The sequence below is a fragment of the Balearica regulorum genome, chromosome W (genome assembly GCF_011004875.1).
Source record: "Balearica regulorum gibbericeps isolate bBalReg1 chromosome W, bBalReg1.pri, whole genome shotgun sequence".
Taxonomy (NCBI): domain Eukaryota; kingdom Metazoa; phylum Chordata; class Aves; order Gruiformes; family Gruidae; genus Balearica; species Balearica regulorum.
Window position 1 is genome coordinate 27,672,694 of NC_046219.1, and position 18,260 is coordinate 27,690,953.

The 18,260-nt window shown below is 49.1% G+C and overlaps 1 protein-coding gene across 11 annotated transcripts in view; it reads right to left on the minus strand.

The window, feature by feature from the left end:
- The window catches only part of LOC142599199 (polycomb group RING finger protein 3-like), a 115,609-nt gene that overhangs the window by 53,958 nt on the left and 43,391 nt on the right, over window positions 1–18,260 (minus strand). For 4 of the 11 annotated variants that reach the window (XM_075739114.1, XM_075739109.1, XM_075739110.1 and 1 more), the window contains one exon: window positions 7,997–8,039. The exons of 6 other annotated variants lie outside the window; for them this stretch is intronic. The gene's annotated coding sequence lies outside the window, so the exon portion shown is untranslated. Of the gene's footprint in view, window positions 1–7,996; window positions 8,040–8,577; window positions 9,080–18,260 lie in introns of those variants that run through there. One more of the 11 variants, XM_075739111.1, reaches the window with a different exon arrangement.

Genomic DNA, 18,260 nt, shown 5'->3' on the forward strand with positions numbered 1-18,260 from the left:
CATTTACTTATACATATATATCAAAATAAAAATTGCACTGGTAGCATAAGATGACAGCATTAGATTTAATTAAAACAGGAGATGAAACTGGTTTACAATCTGTTACATTTGATTCCCACACTGCAGATTATCAGATTACACTGTTACCAGATAACCTTGTTCTCCAGTAAACTGAGTAGGCATTGCTCACAAATACTTGTTTTAACTGAGTTTGTTTTGGAATACATTTCAAAATTTGAATAGTGAAACATTTTTCACAGTATGCAAAGCTTCAGACAGAAATATGACAAGATAGTGGCCTGAACCCTAAGTTTGTTAAACATAGAAAAAGATTAAACTAAATAGACTAATTGGTAAGCTAAGCATAAAGAATTATCAGAAGCTAAACTTTCAAACTAATGTGAAATTTCAGCATTGAAAAAGGTAATCACATTCCATTTGTCCGGGTTCTGGCAAGGATAGAGTTAATTTCCCAAGGAGCCAGGACAGGTGAGCCAAGCTGGCCGGGGGCTATTCCATACCATGTGACATCATGCTCACCATAAAAGGGGGCTAGTCGGGCAGGGGCGTGTCGGCGTGGCTCCAGGACGGGTCGAGTGTCCGGTCGGTCGTCGGATCGGTAAAATCGTTCTCTGTTATCACCCTTTGTTACTATCTGTTATCAGCACTGTTGTTGATTGTTTCCCTCTCCCTTGCTGTCCCAGTAAACTGCCCTTATCCCAACCCTCGAGGCTTTGCCGTTGTTTTTCCGTTCTCCTCCCCAGCCTGCCGGGGGAGGGGTGAGCGAGCGGTGCGTGGCACTTAGCTACCGGCTGGGGCTAAACCACGTCAGTCCTTTTTGGCGCCCAACGTGGGGCCCGAGGGGTTGTGATAACGACAAGTCTGACCCAAGTGTGTTAAAACAAAGTTGTTATAAGCATTTATAATGTTACTGAAACAGTCACTGGTCATAATGATGTTCTGTTTGGTCACATGGCTCTGTTTTGTAAACCCGTGTTTACTCTATGCAATCCCTGTGGTGCTGTTTATCACCTCTGGGAGAGGGGTTCGTGTTCTCATGTTGTTGTATTGTGTGATAATGACTTATGATAAGATATCATTGACAGTCATGGGTCTGAGCTGGTATGTGTATGTAGCATTTAGGTCAGGCCCGTACCTCGGTCAATATCTTTCAGAATTGATTAATAATTGGACCCAATCTATGGGGAAGACGGGGGGGATACCTTCTCCCACTCTTTTACCTCCCCTTTTCCCTTTTGGTTGGTTACAACAATTTTTGAGAATTTTGAATACCATTGGAATGTTCAGGCCAGTATATTCCTATTGCTAGGTCTCCTGAATGCTTTCCCACTCCTGTTCAGGGTTAGCAAAAATCTTTTCAAGAGTACCACCCAGGGATCTTCCCCAAGGCTGAATGGTCAGGGCTGGCATGGCATGTGGGAGAGTATGGGCAGGTATCTAGAGACCTTTTCACCCCCAATGGTTTGGAGCTTCACTCCTGAACAATTGCAAGACCCTGATAAAATGGTAGAATATTTGAAAGGAAAATGCTGTGGGGATTCTAAGGAGACACAACTTCCTGCGCTGTGCTGGGCCCTGGCCACAATCTATCAAACACTGCTTGATAGTAGACAGCACCATCCAGAGGGAGAGAGCGGACCCACAGGCACTGCAGCTGCCCAGGCCCCTGCGACAGGCACTGCAGCTACCCAAACCCCCACAACAGGCACTGTAGCCGAGCCAAAAGATCAACCCACACCAGTATCAGTTGCCCCTATACACAAAAAGAAATACACAAGGAAATCAGTTCGCTTAGTGAAAGAAGATGATGAACCAGGGCCATCATGAGAACAAGAAGAAGAGCCAGAACCAGAAGTGATTACTCAATCCCTGTCCCTAAGTGAGTTGCGAGATATGCGGAAAGATTTCAGCCGCCTTCCAGGGGAGCATATTATTACCTGGCTGCTCCGCTGCTGGGATAACGGGGCCAGTAGCCTGGAACTGGAGGGCAGGGAGGCCAAGCAGCTGGGATCCTTCCCTAGGGAAGGGGGCATTGACAAAGCAATTGGGAAGAAGGCACAGGCCCTTAGCCTCTGGAGGCGACTCCTGTCAAGCGTGAGGGAAAGGTATCCTTTCAGCGAAGATGTCATATGTCGGCCAGGCAAGTGGACCACTATGGAGAGAGGTATTCAATATCTGAGGGAATTAGCTGTGCGGGAGATGGTTTATTATGATCCGGACAATGCACAGTTGCCCACAGACCCCGATGAAGTCCACTGTACCCGACCCATGTGGCGAAAATTTGTGCGAAGTGCACCATCATCGTACGCCAACTCACTGGCAGTAATCGACTGGAAAAGTGAAGAGTAAGCGTTTTTCTGCTCCAGAGAGGGGATATAGAGCATACACACCACGAGGTATCCTGTGGTTTTTCCTGCGTGACCACGGAGAAGACATGAGGAAATGGGATGGGAAGCCCACCTCAACCCTGCGGGCACGCGTACATGAGCTACAAGGCAAGACAGCTGTAAGAAGGGACTCTTCCAGAAAGAATGCTGCTCCAGTTTCCACCGGGCAGCCCCCCAGACCAAGTGAAAGGCCAGATTGCACTTCTGATCCTCTTGAAGGGACTTCTAAGTCCTTTTTGCAAGAGGTGAGTAGTGACTATGACGAGCAGGACTAGAGGGGCCCTGCCTCCAGCCAGGTGGAGGAAAGGGACAATAGGGTTTATTGGACTGTGTGGATCCGATGGCCTGGCACATCGAACCCACAAGAGTACAAGGCCCTAGTGGACACGGGTGCACAGTGTACCCTAATGCCATCGAACTGTGAAGGAGTGGAACCAATATCTATTTCTGGTGTGACGGGGGGATCCCAACAGTTGACTCTGCTGGAGGCTGAAGTAAGTCTAACTGGGAATGAGTGGCAAAAGTACCCCATTGTGACTGGGCCGGAGGCTCCATGCATCCTGGGCATAGACTACCTCCGGAGAGGGTATTTCAAAGACCCAAAAGGCTACTGGTGGGCTTTTGGAATAGCTGCCTTGGAAGCGGAGGAAATTGAACTGTTGTCTAGTTTGCCTGGTCTCTGAGGACCCTTCAGTTGTGGGGTTCCTGTGGGTTGAAGAGCAACAGGTGCCAATTGCTACCACAATGATGCACCGGCAGCAATACCGCACCAACCGAGACTCCCTGGTTCCCATCCACAAACTAATTCATCAACTGGAGGGTCAGGGAGTGATCAGCAGAACCCGCTCACCCTTTAACAGTCCCATATGGCCAGTGCGGAAGTCCAATGGAGAGTGGAGGCTGATGGTAGACTATGGTGGCCTGAATGAAGTCACACCACTGATGAGTGCTGCCGTGCCAGACATGCTGGAACTTCAATATGAACTGGAGTCAAAGGCAGCCAAGTGGTATGCCACAATTGATATAGCCAATGCATTTTTCTCGATCCCTTTGGCAGCAGAGTGCAGGCCACAGTTTGCCTTCACTTGGAGGGGCATCCAGTACACCTGGAATCGACTGCCCCAGGGGTGGAAACACAGCCCCACCATCTGCCATGGCCTGATCCAGACTGCACTGGAAAAGGGTGAAGCCCCAGAGCACCTGCAATACATTGATGACATCATTGTATGGGGCAACTCAGCAGAGGAAGCTTCTGAGAAAGGGAAGAAAATAATCCAAATCCTGCTGCAGGCTGGCTTTGCCATAAAACGAAGTAAGGTGAAGGGGCCTGCGCAGGAAATCCAATTTTTAGGAATAAGGTGGCATGATGGGCGGCGTCAGATCCCAATGGATATTATCAACAAAATAGCAGCCATGTCCCCACCAACCAACAAAAAGGAGACACAGGCCTTCTTAGGCGTTGTGGCTTTCTGGAGAATGCACATTCCGAATTACAGTTTGATAGTAAGCCCTCTCTACCATGTAACCCGGAAGAAGGATGATTTCCAATGGGGCCCTGAGCAAGGACAAGGTTTTGAATAAATTAAACAAGAAATACTTCATGCCGTAGCTCTTGGGCCAGTCCGGGCAGGACCAGATGTAAAAAATGTGCTGTACACCGCAGCCGGGGCAGAATGGCCCTGCCTGGAGTCTCTGGCAGAAAGCACCAGGGGAGACTCGAGGTCGACCCCTGGGGTTTTGGAGTCGGGGATACAGAGGATCCGAGGCCCGCTACACTCCAACAGAAAAGGAGATATTGGCAGCCTATGAAGGGGTTCGAGCTGCTTCAGAGGTGATTGGCACTGAAGCACAGCTCCTCTTGGCACCCCGACTGCCAGTGCTGGGTTGGATGTTCAAAGAGAGGGCCCCTTCTACACATCATGCAACCGATGCTACGTGGAGTAAGTGGGTTGCGCTGATCACACAGCGGGCTAGAATAGGAAGCCCCAATCGTCCAGGGATTCTGGAAGTGATCACAGACTGGCCAGAAGGGAAAGATTTTGGAATGTCGCCAGAGGAGGAGGTGACACGTGCTGAAGAAGCCCCACCGTATAATAAACTAACAGAAGATGAGAAATCATATGCCCTCTTCACTGATGGGTCCTGTCGCATTGTGGGAAAGCATCGAAGGTGGAAGGCCGCTGTATGGAGTCCTACATGACGAGTTGCGGAAGCTGCTGAAGGAGAAGGTGAATCGAGCCAGTTTGCAGAGGTGAAAGCCATCCAGCTGGCTTTAGATATTGCTGAAAGAGAAAAGTGGCCAACACTGTACCTCTACACTGACTCATGGATGGTGGCCAATGCCCTGTGGGGGTGGTTACAGCAGTGGAAGCAGAGCAACTGGCAGCGTAGAGGCAAACCCATCTGGGCTGCCCCACTGTGGCAAGATATTGCTGCCCGGCTAGAGAAAGTAGTTGTAAAAGTACGTCATGTAGATGCCCACGTACCCAAGAGTCGGGCCACTGAGGAACATCAGAACAACCAGCAGGTAGATCAAGCTGCCAAGATTGAAGTGGCTCAGGTGGATTTGGACTGGCAGCGTAAGGGTGAATTATTTCTAGCGCGGTGGGCCCATGACACCTCAGGTCATCAAGGAAGAGATGCGACATATAGATGGGCCCGTGATCGAGGGGTGGACTCCATCTCACAGGTCATCCATCAATGTGAAACGTGTGCTGCAATCAAGCAAGCCGAGCGGGTAAAGCCTCTGTGGTATGGAGGACAATGGTTGAAATATAAATATGGGGAAGCATGGCAAATTGACTACATCACGCTCCCACAAACCCGCCAAGGCAAGTGTTACGTTCTTACAATGGTGGAAGCAACCACTGGGTGGCTGGAAACATATCCTGTGCCCCATGCCACTGCCCGGAACACTATTCTGGGTCTTGAAAAGCAAGTCCTGTGGCGACATGGCACCCCAGAAAGAATTGAGTCAGACAAGAGGACTCATTTTCGGAACAACCTCATAGACACCTGGGCCAAAGAGCATGGTATTGAGTGGGTGTATCACATCCCCTACCATGCACCAGCCTCTGGGAAAGTTGAAAGGTGTAATGGGCTGCTAAAAACTACCCTGAGAGCAATGGGTGGTGGGACCCTCAAACACTGGGACACACATTTAGCAAAGGCCACCTGGTTAGTTAACACTAGGGGATCTGCCAATCGAGCTGGCCCTGCCCAATCAAAATTTCCACGCCCAGTAGAAGGGGATAAAGTTCCTGTAGTGCACATGAAAAATATGTTGGGTAAAACAGTTTGGGTTATCCCTGCTTCAGGCAAAGGCAAGCCCATCTGCGGGATTGCTTTTGCTCAGGGACCAGGGTGCACTTGGTGGGTGATGAGAAAAGATGGGGAAGTCTGGTGTGTACCCCAAGGGGATTTGATTTTGGGTGAAAATAGCCAATAAATTAAATTGCATGATATTAATAGTGATATACTGTATGAATGGTATGACCATAAGAATCACCCAAAACTAATGAAGGATGGACTTTGAAACTGAACAAAGTGCCACGATGATGGAACTAGAACTGCCTTCAACTGGTGCCCAGAAACTTCATCGAAAAATCACATCTTTGGCATCCAGACTGTGAGCATGGACCATACCAGATACATATTCCATTCTATTCCATACCATGTGACATCATGCTCACCATAAAAGGGGGCTAGGCGGGCAGGGGCGGGTTCGGCGTGTCGGCGTGGCTCCGGGACGGGTCGAGCGTCCGGTCGGTCGGTGGTCACCATTGTTACTATCTGTTATCAGCACTGTTGTTGATTGTTTCCCTCTCCCTTGGTGTCCCAGTAAACTGCCCTTATCCCAACCCTCGAGGCTTTGCCGTTGTTTTTCCGTTCTCCTCCACATCCCGCCGGGGGAGGGGTGAGCGAGCGGCGCGTGGCACTTACTTAGCTACCGGCTGGGGCTAAACCACGTCACCATTATAAACTACTGAAGTGCATTTTCTCTCAAGCACTGCAAAATCTACACTATATGATATATAAGAGTAACTGAAGACTTCTAGGTCTTAGGGCTAAGTAGTAAAAGATACAGAACCCAAATTTGTTTTATGGTGTTTGAGATTTCATTAATCTAGTAACTAGCTGTCAAAGACGACTGAAAACATGATTTGTTTGCACAGTATATCAGATAGATCAAAACCTATGCCAGGCAACTCAATTACTTCTTTTCTAAACCTTATTTTATAGCTAGGTTTCCATGCAACTGAAGAGCAGCCACATATTTAGCAGTTTCAATATAGCAAATGAGATCTCTAATTTAAAAAACTGTATGAACTACACACATTTCTATAGCACAGGAGAACAGCTATTTATGGCCATTCTTCAGAAATATTTAGGAGATGGCTTAAACTGTTGTTTGAACCACTAGCCAAATAGGAAGTGAACCCTTCTGAAGGCAATGGAAAGCATAATTTTTAATAGGTAAAAATAGTTAGGAAGACTAAAAGTATACCTAAAATGGCAAACACCCAGGCACAAAAATTAAATATAACTCTAGTTATTTGACTAGGCAGGAGTTCAGCCAAAACTGGGTGTGCATGGATTACCAAGGAGTGGATCCAAGCGTTAACCAGGAGGAGAAGCTAAAGGTATTATGGTGAAAACTGAAAGAAATAATTTCTCCTCTGGAGAACACTGGATATTTTTTCCCCCACTATAGTGTAATCAAGCAATGCCAAATGAGGCATCAACCAGTAACAGCTCAGGCAGGACAAAATATAATAAGATGCAAAATAACTATAGAATAAAGAAGAAAAATGCTACAAAATAGGTAGCCTAATTAAAGCCATTTTTGTCAGAGAAACAGAGGATAGCAAAGATAATACACACATCTAGACAAACATCCATTTAATGAATGGGAAATAAAAATCAGATCTTTTTTGGTAAAGGAAAAATATACATCTAGTAGAATTCCCTGATTACACCTAAGCAGCAAATAACCCTGATGCCAGTTTTACAGAACTTGCAAGAAGCACACCAGAAAACTCAATAGTTGTTTAAAGAACAGACACTGGAATCTATTAGCAGGAAGTAGAGGTACAGAGGCAACTTTTTCCAGGGCATTAGTCACTTCAACTTCAAAATAAGATGCAAGCCACAATAAGAGATTTCTCCAGAAGGCCTGACCCATACTGCCAACATGCAGCTGTTAAAACAAGAGAACCCATTCACTACACATGCAGAGGTCCTGACATAAAAGTTCTAGCACAAGATGAATCTCTGACAGGCAATGAAATTTTGAAGGTTCATAACTTCTCAGCATTAGATTTCAGTTTAGCCTGCATCTTGTGGGCTTGAGCCATACACAGTTCAAGCTACACATTGTCCTTTGCTCACAGGAGGGTCAAAGAACTGGGATACATCAGCATTTTTAAAGACAGCTAAGCCATAATAGCGAAATGCCTTTAAAATGCTATATTAGAAGAAGCAATGCCAGATATACTTGTAACTATTTAGAAAGACACGAAGAAGCTAGCAGCAAAATGGTACATTATGAAGATGTCAGTTTAATTAGACTAGAGATACTGACTGACCTTGGAGACAAACTGATGCGCTTCCAAACGTGCTTTTTTTCATCTGCAAAGTGAACATTGATTTATCATTCAAAATACTCTTAAGTTATCATTATTCTTTCTCTTTAAAGTAAGATCTGAAATAGGAAGTTCTGAGCCAACCATGAGGAGATTCCCATTTGAGTTGAGATGTTTTGTTTAGAGAGGAAAAGAGAAAACAATTATTAAAAAACCCACAAACTACTGAGGTGGTTTAATCTTGGCTAGATGCCAGGTGCCCACAAAGCTGCTCTCTCACTCCCCCTCCTCAACAGAAAATATGATGAAAAAGCTTGTGGGTTGAGATAAGGACAGCAAGATGACTCAGCAATTACCATCACTAGCAAAACAGACTCGACTTGGGGAAATGAATTTAATTTATTGCCAATTAATAACAGAGTAGGAGAGTGAGAAAAAAGAACAAAACTAAAACCACCTTTCTCCCATCCCCCCTTTTTCCCAGGTCTACCTCCTCATCGCTGTCCTGAGCAGCGCAGGGGGATGAAAAATGGGGGTTGCGGTCAGTTCATAATGCTTCAACTCTGCCACTCCTTCCTACTCACGTTCTTCCTCTGCTCCAGCGTGGATCCCCCATAGACCACAGTTTCTGCCAAGAGCCTGCTCCACCGTGGGGTCCTCCATGGGCTGCAGGGTGGGGATCTGCTCCAATGTGGCCCTCCATGGGCTGCAGTGGGGCAATGTGATTCACCATGGTCTTCTCCATGGGCTGCAGGGGAATTTCTGCTGCTGTACCTGGAGCACCTCCTCCCTCTCCTTCTTCATTGACCTTGGTGTCTACAGGGTTATTTCTCCCACATTTTTCTCACTCCTCTCCCTCACAGCTGCTGTGCAGCATTTTTTACCCTTTCACAGAGGCGCCACCAGCTTTGCTGACCAGCTCAGCTTTGGACAGTGGTGGATCTGTTTTGCAGCCATCTGAAACTGTCGCTGTTGTACATGGGGGCAGTTCCTGATCTCTTCCAACAAAGGCCTCCCCTGTAGCCCCCCTCTGCTACCAAAACCTTGTTTGGTGGTTTAACCTCGGCTGGACGCCAGGTGCCCACCAGAGCCGCTCTATCACTCCCCTCCTCAGCAAGGCAGGGAGGGGAGAAAAATAAGATGGAAAAAACAACCCCAAACTTGTGGGTCAAGATAAAGGCAGTTTAATGTAGCTAAAGCAAAAGGCTGCATGCGGAAGCAAAGCAAAAACCAAAAGATTATTCTCTACTTCCTATCAGCAGGCGATGTCCAGCCACTTCCTGGGAAGCAGGGCTTCAGTATGTGTAGTCCTTACTCCAGAAGACAAACATTGTATAAAAAAAAAACAAACGAATGCCTCCACCCTGTTCCTCCCCCTGTCTCTCAGCTTCTTATTGCTGAGCAGACATCATATGGTATGGAATATCCCTTTGGTTGCTTTGGGTCAGCTGTCCTGGCTGTGTCCCCTCCCAAGATCTTACCCACCCCCAGCCTGCTCCTGGGGGGGAAGAAATGTTGGAGAGACAGCCTTGATGTGTGCCAGCACTGCTCAGTAGCAGCCAAAGCACTGGTGTGTTATCAACATGTTGCTAGCTACCAATACACAGCACAACACCATGAGGGCTGCTGTGGGGAGAATTAACTCCATCTCAGCCAGACCCAATACACCTTGCCATGTAAACCCAGTACAACTCCAGAGATACATGAAGAAGAAATGAAAGAACTCAAATTACCACCTTAAATGAGAAATTAAAATTAAGAAGGACAAACAATTAATAAATCCTTAGGAAAAATGTATTTAGGAATTTCATAGAATCATAGAATGGTTTGGGTTGGAAGGGACCTTAAAGATCATCTAGTTCCAACCCCCCTGCCATGGGCAGGGACACCTTCCACTAGACCACGTTGCCCAAAGCCTCATCCAACCTGGCCTTGAACACTTCCAGGGATGGGGCCTCCACAACCTCTCTGGGCAACCTCTTCCAGTGCCTCACCACTCTCACAGTAAAGAATTTCTTTCTAACATCGAATCTAAATAGACCCTCCTTCAGCTTAAACCCATTACCCCTTGTCCTGTCACTACACTCCCTCATAAACACTCCCTCCCCATCTTTCCTGTAGGCCCCCTTCAGGTACCGGGAGGCCGCAATTAGATCTCCCTGGAGCCTTCTCTTCTCCAGAATGAACAATCCCAACTCTCTCAACCTGTCCTCATAGGAGAGGTGCTCCAGCCCTCTGATCAGCTTCATGGCCCTCCTCTGGACTCACTCCAGCAGCTCCATGTCTCTCCTGTACTGGGGACCCCAGAGCTGGATGCAGTACTCCAGGTGGGGTCTCACGAGAGCAGAGCAGAGGGGCAGGATCACCTCCCTTGACCTGCTGGTCACACCTCTTTTGATGCAGCCCAGGACACGGTTGGCTTTCCGGGCTGCAAGCGTGCATTGCTGGCTCATGTTGAGCTTCTCATCAATCAATACCCCCAAGTCCTTCTCCTCAGGGCTGCCCTCAATCCATTCCCCACCCAGCCTGCAGGTGTGCTTGGGATTGCGCTGACCCACGTGCAGGACCTTGCACTTGGCCTTGTTGAACTTCATGCCTGTCAAGGTCCCTCTGGATGGCATCCCTTCCCTCCAGTGTGTTGACCACACCACACAGCTTGGTGTTGTCATCAAACTTGCTGAGGATGCACTCAATCCCACTGTCCATGTCGCCGACAAAGATGTTGAACAGTGCCCTTGTCCCAGTACCGACCCCTGAGGAACGCCACTCATGACTGTTCTCCACTTGGACATTGATCCGTTGACCACAACTCTTTGAGTGCAACCATCCAGCCAATTCCTTATCCACCGAGTGGTCCATCCATCGAATCCATGTCTCTCCGATTTAAATACAAGGATGTCATGCGGGACAGTGTCAAATGCCTTGCACAACTCCAGGTAGATGATGTCAGCTGCCCTTCCCTTATCCACCAACGCTGTAACCCCATCACAGAAGGCCACCAAATTTGTCAGGCATGATTTTCCCTTGGTGAAGCCGTGTTGGCTGTCACCAATCACCTCCTTAGTTTCCTTGTGCCTGAGCATTGTCTCCAGGAGGGTCTGCTCCATAATCTTGCCAGGCACGGAGGTGAGACTGATTGGTCTATATTTCCCCGGGTCTTCCTTTTTACCCTTCTTAAAAATGGGGGTTATGTTCCCCCTCTTCCAGTCGGCAGGAACTTCACCAGACTGCCAGGACTTGTCAAATATGATGGCGAGTGGCCTGGCCACTTCATCCGCCAGTTCCCTCAAGACCCGCAGATGCAACTCATCAGGTCCCATGGACTTGTGCACCTTCAGGTTCCTTAGATATTCTCGAACCTGATCTTCTCCTACAGTGGGCGGTTCTGCATTCTCCCCGTCCCTCCCTTCTGTGACCTGGGCAGTGTGGCTCAAGGATTTGCCAGTGAAGACTGAGGCAAAGAAGTCATTGAGTACCTCAGCCTTCTCCATATCCTGGTGTCCTGGTTTCAGCTGAGAGGATTGATTTTCTTCATAGTAGTTAGTGTGGGGATATGTTTTGGATTTGTGCTGGAGACAGCATTGATAATATAGAGACATTTTTGTTCTATGGACCTATTGTTGAGCAGTGCTTACACGGGGCCAAGGTCTTTTCTGCTTCTTGCACTGCCCTGCCAGCGGGATGGCTGGGGGTGCACAAGAAGTTGGGAGGGGACACAGACAGGACAGGTGACCCAAACTGACCAAAGGGATATTCCATACCATATAACATCATGCTCAGTTTATAAGGAGCTTGGGGGAAGGGGGAAGGGGGGGGGCAGCGGCGTTCGGAGTGATGGCGTTTGTCTTCCCAAGTAACCGTTACGTGTGATGGAACCCTGCTTTCCTGGGGATGGCTGAACACCTGCCTGCCCATGGGAAGTAGTGAATCAATTCTTTGTCTTGCTTTGCTTGTGCACGCGGCTTTTGCTTTACCTATTAAACTGTCTTTATCTCAACCCAGGAGTTTTCTCACTTTAACTTTTCCAATTCTCTCCCCCATCCCGATGAGGGGGAGTGAGTGAGCGGCTGTGTGGTGCTCAGCTACCGGCTGGGGTAAAACCACGACACCTGGGTAACCAAGTCGCCTGTTTCATTCTGGAGGGGACCCACATTTTCCCTCGTCCTCCTTTTCTCACTAATGTACCTACAGAAGCTTTTCTCGTCGTCCTTGACATCCCTGGCCAGAGTAATCTCTGTCAGGGCTTTGGCTTTCCTAACCTGATCCCTGGATGCTCGGACAGTTTCTCTGTATTCCTCCCAGGCTGCCTGCCCTTGCTTCCACCCTCTGCAGGCATCCTTTTTTTGTTTGACTTTGCCCAGGAGCTCCTTGTTCATCCACGGGGGCCTCTTGGTGTTTTTGCTTGACTTCCTCTTTGTTGGGATGCATCGCTCCTGAGCTTGGAGGAGGTGATCCTTGAATATTAGCCAGCTGTCTTGGGCCCCTCTTCCTTCCAGGGCTTTGTCCCATGGTATTCTACCAAGCAGATCTCTGAAGAGGCCAAAGTCTGCTCTCCTGAAGTCCAGGGCAGTGAGCTTGCTGCGTGCCCTCCTCGCTGCCCTGAGGATCCTGAATTCCACCATTTCGTGGTCACTGCAGCCAAGGCTGCCCTTGAGCTTGACATCCCCTACCAGGCCCTCCTTGTTGGTGAGAACAAGGTCCAGCATGGCACCTCTCCTCGTGGGCTCCTCTATCACTTGGAGGAGGAAGTTGTCATCAACACATTCCAGGAACTTCCTGGATTGCTTGCGCTCAGCTGCGTTGTCCCTCCAGCAGATGTCAGGGTGGTTGAAGTCCCCCATAAGGACCAGGGCTTGTGAGCGTGAGGCTGCTCCTATCTGCCTATAGATGGCTTCATCTGCTCGGTCCCCCTGCTCAGGTGGCCTGTAGCAGGCCGCTCGCTATGATGTCCCCTGTCCCTGTGCTCCCTTTAATCCTGACCCATAGGCTCTCAATTGGCTCCTCATCCATCCCCAGGTGGAGCTCCATGCACTCCAGCTGGTCATTGACATAGAGGGCAACGCCCCCTCCTCGCCTGCCCTGCCTGTCCTTCCTAAAGAGCCTGTACCCTTCCATCCCAACGCTCCAGTCATAGGAGCTATCCCACCACGCCTCTGTAATGCCAGTAAGGTCATAGCCTTGCAGGCACACACACGTCTCCAGCTCCTCTTGTTTATTCCCCATGCTCCGTGCGTTCGCGTAGAGGCATTTCAGTTGTGCCCCCAGTGAGGCTGACTTATTGGCTGGGGTGGCTGGGATTCTTTTGATGTATTCTCCCAGTGTTACCCCATTGGTTCCTGTTGCATCCGGAGCCCCTGGCTTGTCTCTTCTAGGCTTCGAGCGTGCTGTAGTGCATCCAGCACGTCTCTGAGCAGTAGGCCGAGGGCCCTCGCCAGCGCCCCGTCCCTCCAACCTGGGCACATCATCCCACAACATGTCGCTGGCAAGCCTGATGTTATCCCCCTCCCCCTTCGAGCCTAGTTTAAAGCTCTGTCGATGAGCCCTGCTAGTTCCTGGGCAAAGATCCTCTTCCCCCTTTGAGAGAGATGAATCCCATCAGGGTTCATCAGGCCTGGTGCCGCGTAGGCTGCCCCATCGTCAAAGAACCCAAAGTTGTGGCATTGACACCAGCCACGGAGCCATGCATTTATGGACTGTGTCCGCCTGTTCCACCCAACATTGCTGCCCTCAACTGGAAGGAGGGAGGAGAATATTACCTGCGCCCCCGAATCCTTCAGTGACTGTCCTAAGAGCCTGAAGTCCCTTTTGATCGCTTTCGTGGTACGTGTCTCTGCATCATCCCCACCCACATGGAGGAGCAGCAGTGGGTAATAGTCAGAGGGCTGTACCAGGCTGGGGAGTTTCCTAGCGATGTCCTTGACACGGGCCCCGGGGAGGCAGCAGACGTCTCTGAGAGGAGGGTCTGCCCTGCATATTGGGCCCTCTGTACCCTTCAGAAGGGAGTCCCCTACGACTATAACTCTCCTTTTCTTCTTTGTTGGGGTGGTCATGACCCGAGGCACGGGCCTTTTGGGCCTAGGTGCTACCTCTGGAGTAGCTTCACTGACATCCATATCCTCGCTCGAGTGGCCTTCCACAGCCAGAGCCTCGTACCTGTTGCACAGGGGTACGTGGGATGGCGAGGTGGGTGAGGAGGAGAAGGTTTGCCTGCCGCGCCGTGCGTGGACTTGTTTCCATTCACTCCCCTCTTTGAGGCTGCTGCCTTCTGCCTCGCAAGGGGAGGATACAGGGTCCCCTTCACTTTGGCTTTGGTCTGTTAGCTGTCCCTGTTTCTGCCTCAGGGAGGGCAGAGCTTGGCTCCACCAGTCTATCTCTCTCTCCGCCTCTCTGATGCTCCTTAACCTCTCCACTTATTCACGGAGTTCTGCCACCAGGCTGAGCAGGTCGTCCACCTGGTCACACCTCAGGCAGCCAAGCTCACTGCTGCCTTCCCCTGCCAGTGCCAAGCTCAGACACTCCCTGCAGCCTGAGAGCTGGGTGGCTGCATGCTTCTGTGGCAGCTCTGTCTGTGTTGCCACATGACTTCTGGCGAGCACAGAGCTTAGGGCTTTCTGCCTGGTGGGCGCCATGGCTGAACTCCTTCTATGACAGAGTGATGACCACCAGTGGACTCTCCTCTTGAGCAGGTAGACTGGCTAGGCCCTGCCCGCTCCAACTGCCGTGCAAACTGACGGGCCATGCTCTGTTCGCCGCGCTCCGGGTCACTAGTGCTCCCTAGGCTGCTTTTTATAGGCGTCGTTGCTTTGGCAACGCCCAGGTCTCGTCAGCAGTTCCTGCGAGAGCAGCCGGCTCGTGGTGGGTCTCTTCCACGTCCCTGGCATTTCCCTGCCTCTGGAAAGTCAGGAAAAACCCCCTGTGCGCCTAGATCTGCCGCTCCGCTGCGGGTCGGGCCGGCACCGGAGCCGCACTCTTCGGCGACTGACATGAGCCAACAATGCACGCTTGCAGCCCAAAAAGTATCCTAGGCTGCATGAAAAGAAGTGTGGCTAGAAGGTCGAAGGAGGTCATTCTCCCCCTCCAGTCCACTCTCGTGAGACCCCACCTGAAGTACTCCGTCCAGCTTTGGGGTCCCCAGTACAAGACAGACGTGGATGGACCTGTTAGAGAGAGTTCAGAGGAGGGCAACGAAAATGATCAGAGGGCTGGAACACCTCTCCTCTGAAGAAAGGCTGAGAGAGTTGGGGTTGTTCAGCCTGGAGAAGAGAAGGCTCCAGGGGAAGCTTATTGCGGCATTTAAATATATATAAAGGGGGCTTATAAGAAAGATGGAGAAAGACTTTTTACCAGGGCCTGTAGTGACAGGACATGGGCAAAAGATTTAACTGAAAGAGGGTAGGTTTAGAATGGATATAAGGAAGAAATTCTTTATGATGAGGGTGGTGAGACACTGGAACAGGTTGCCCAGAGAAGTTGTGGATGCCCCATCCCTGGAAGTGTTCAAGGTCAGGTTGGATGGGGCTTTGAGCAACCTAATCTAGTGAAAGATGTCCCTGCCCATGGCAGAGAGGTTGGACTAGACCATCTTTGAAGGTCCCTTCCAACCCTTCCAACATTCCATTTTATGATTCTATGTTTCTAAGTGATTCTTCCCCTTTACTCAGCACTCATTAGACCAGATCTGGAATGCTGCATCAAGTTTTGGCCTCTCCAGTACAAGAAAAATATTGATAAACTTGAGCAAGTTCAGCAAAGGGTCACCAAGATGGTCAGGGTGCTTGACTACAGGCCCTATAAGGAGAAGTTGAGGGAACTGGGATATTTATCTTTGAGAAGAGAAGGCTTAAAGGGGCTGTAGTCACAGCCTTCCAATACATAAGAGAAGCCTATAGAGAAGATAGAGCTAGGCTCTTTACTGAGGTGCATAGTGGGAGAATGAGACACAATGATCATGGATGGAAACAGAGGAAGATCTGACTGGATATAAGGAGAAAAAAACCCTCTACACGGATAATAAAACACCAGAACAAGTTACCCAAAGAGGTCATGGAATCACCATACTTGAAAGTTTTCAAGATTGAGAGATGGCAGTTTGAGAGTCAGACTGGATGGAGGGGGACTGTAACTAATACCAACAAAGAGGGAACAGAGGATGTGTTTTCACGTGCCTGCCATTATGTATTCCAGTTTTAGAATCTAAAATGACAGAAGTTGCAGAGGATAGAAAAGCCCTCTCTATCAGGTGATTCGGAAGAAGAACAATTTCAAATGGGGCCCTGAGCAACGACAAGCCTTTGAACAAATTAAACAGGAAAATGTTCATGCAGTAGCCCTTGGGCCAGTCCAGACAAGACCAGATATAAAAGATGTGCTCTACACTGCAGCCAGGGAGAATGGTCCTACCTGGAGTCTCTGGCAGAAAGCACCATGGGAGACTCAAGGTCGATCCCTAGGGTTTTGGAGTCCCTAGGGACACATGATCTGAGGCCCACTGTACTCCAACTGAAAAAGAGATAATGGCAGCATGTGAAGGAGTTTGAGCTGCTTTGGAGGTGGTTGGTATTGAAGCACAGCTCCTCCTGGCACTGCAACTGCCAGCGCTGGTCTGGATGTTCAAAGAGAGGGTCCCCTCCACACACCATGCAACTGATGCTACGTGGAATAAGTGGGTTGCACTGATCACACAGCAGGCTCGAATAGGAAACCCCAATCGTCCAGGAATTCTGGAAGTGATCACAGACTGGCCAGAAGGGAAAGATTTCGGAATATCACCAGAGGAGGAGGTGACACGTGCTGAAGAAGCCCCACTGTATAATAAGCTACCAGAAAATGAGAAGCCATATGCCCTGTTCACTGATGGGTCCTGTCGCATTGTGGGAAAGCATCGGAGATGGAAGGCTGCTCTATGGAGTCTTACAAGACAAGTTGCAGAAGCTGCTGAAAGAGAAGGTGAATCGAGCCAGTTTGCAAAGGTGAAAGCCATCCACCTGGCTTTAGACATTGCTGAAAGAGAAAAGTGGCCAACGCTGTACCTCTGTACTGATTCATGGATGGTGTCAAATGCCCTGTGGGGGTGGTTACAGCAATGGAAGGAGAGCAACTGGCAGTGCAGAGGTAAACCCAGGCAAAAAACCAGCAGGTGGATCAAGCTGATAAGATTGAGGTGGCTCAGATAGATCTGGACTGGCAACATAAAAGTGAATTATTTATAGCTCGTTGGGCTCATGACACCTCAGGCCATCAAGGAAGAGATGCAACATATAGATGGGCTCATGATCAAGGGGTGAACTTAACCATGGACGCTATTGCACAGGTCATCCATGAATGTGAAATTTGCGCTGCGATCAAGCAAGCCAAGCAGTTAAAGCCTCTTTGGTATGGAGGACGATGGCTAAAATATAAATATGGAGAGTCCTGGCAGACTGATTATATCACACTCCCACAAATCTGCCAAGGCAAGCAACATGTGGTTACAATGGTGGAAGGAACCACCGGATGGCTGGAAACATATTCCATGCCCGATGCCACCGCCCATAATACTATCCTAGGCCTTTGAAAGCAAGTCTTGTGGCTACGTGGCACCCCAGAAAGAATTGAGTCAGACAATGGGACTCATTTCCGATACAACCTCATAGACACCTGGGCCAAAGTGCATGGCATTGAGTGGGTGTATCACATCCCCTACCATGCACCAGCCTCTGGGAAAATCGAAAGGTACAATGGACTGCTAAAGATTACATTGAGAGCAATGGGTGGTGGGACCTTCAAACATTGGGACAGGCATTTAGCAAAGGCCACCTAGTTAGTCAACACTAGGGGATGTATCAGTCAAGCTGGCCCTGCCCAATCAAAGCTTCCACGTACTGTAGAAGGAGATATAGTTCCTGTAGTGCATCTAAAGAATATGTTAGGGAAGACAGCCTGGGTTAGCCCTGCTTCAGACAAAGGCAAACCCATCTGTGGGATTGCTTTTGCTCAGGGACCAGGGTGCACTTGGTGGGTGATGAGAAAGGATGGGGAAGTCCAGTGTGTACCCCAAGGGGATTTGATTTTGGGTGAGAATAGCCAATGATTTAAATTGTATGATGTTGCTTGCTACATAATACTGTATGTCATCACTACTATGATTGCTATATGCCATAACAACAGTATTACAGTAAGTATCACCCAGAGTAATGAAGAATGAACTTTGATGAAACCAATCAAAGTGCAGAGGTGATGAAACCAGAACTGGCTTCAGCAACAAGCACCCAGCAACTTCCTCGAAATT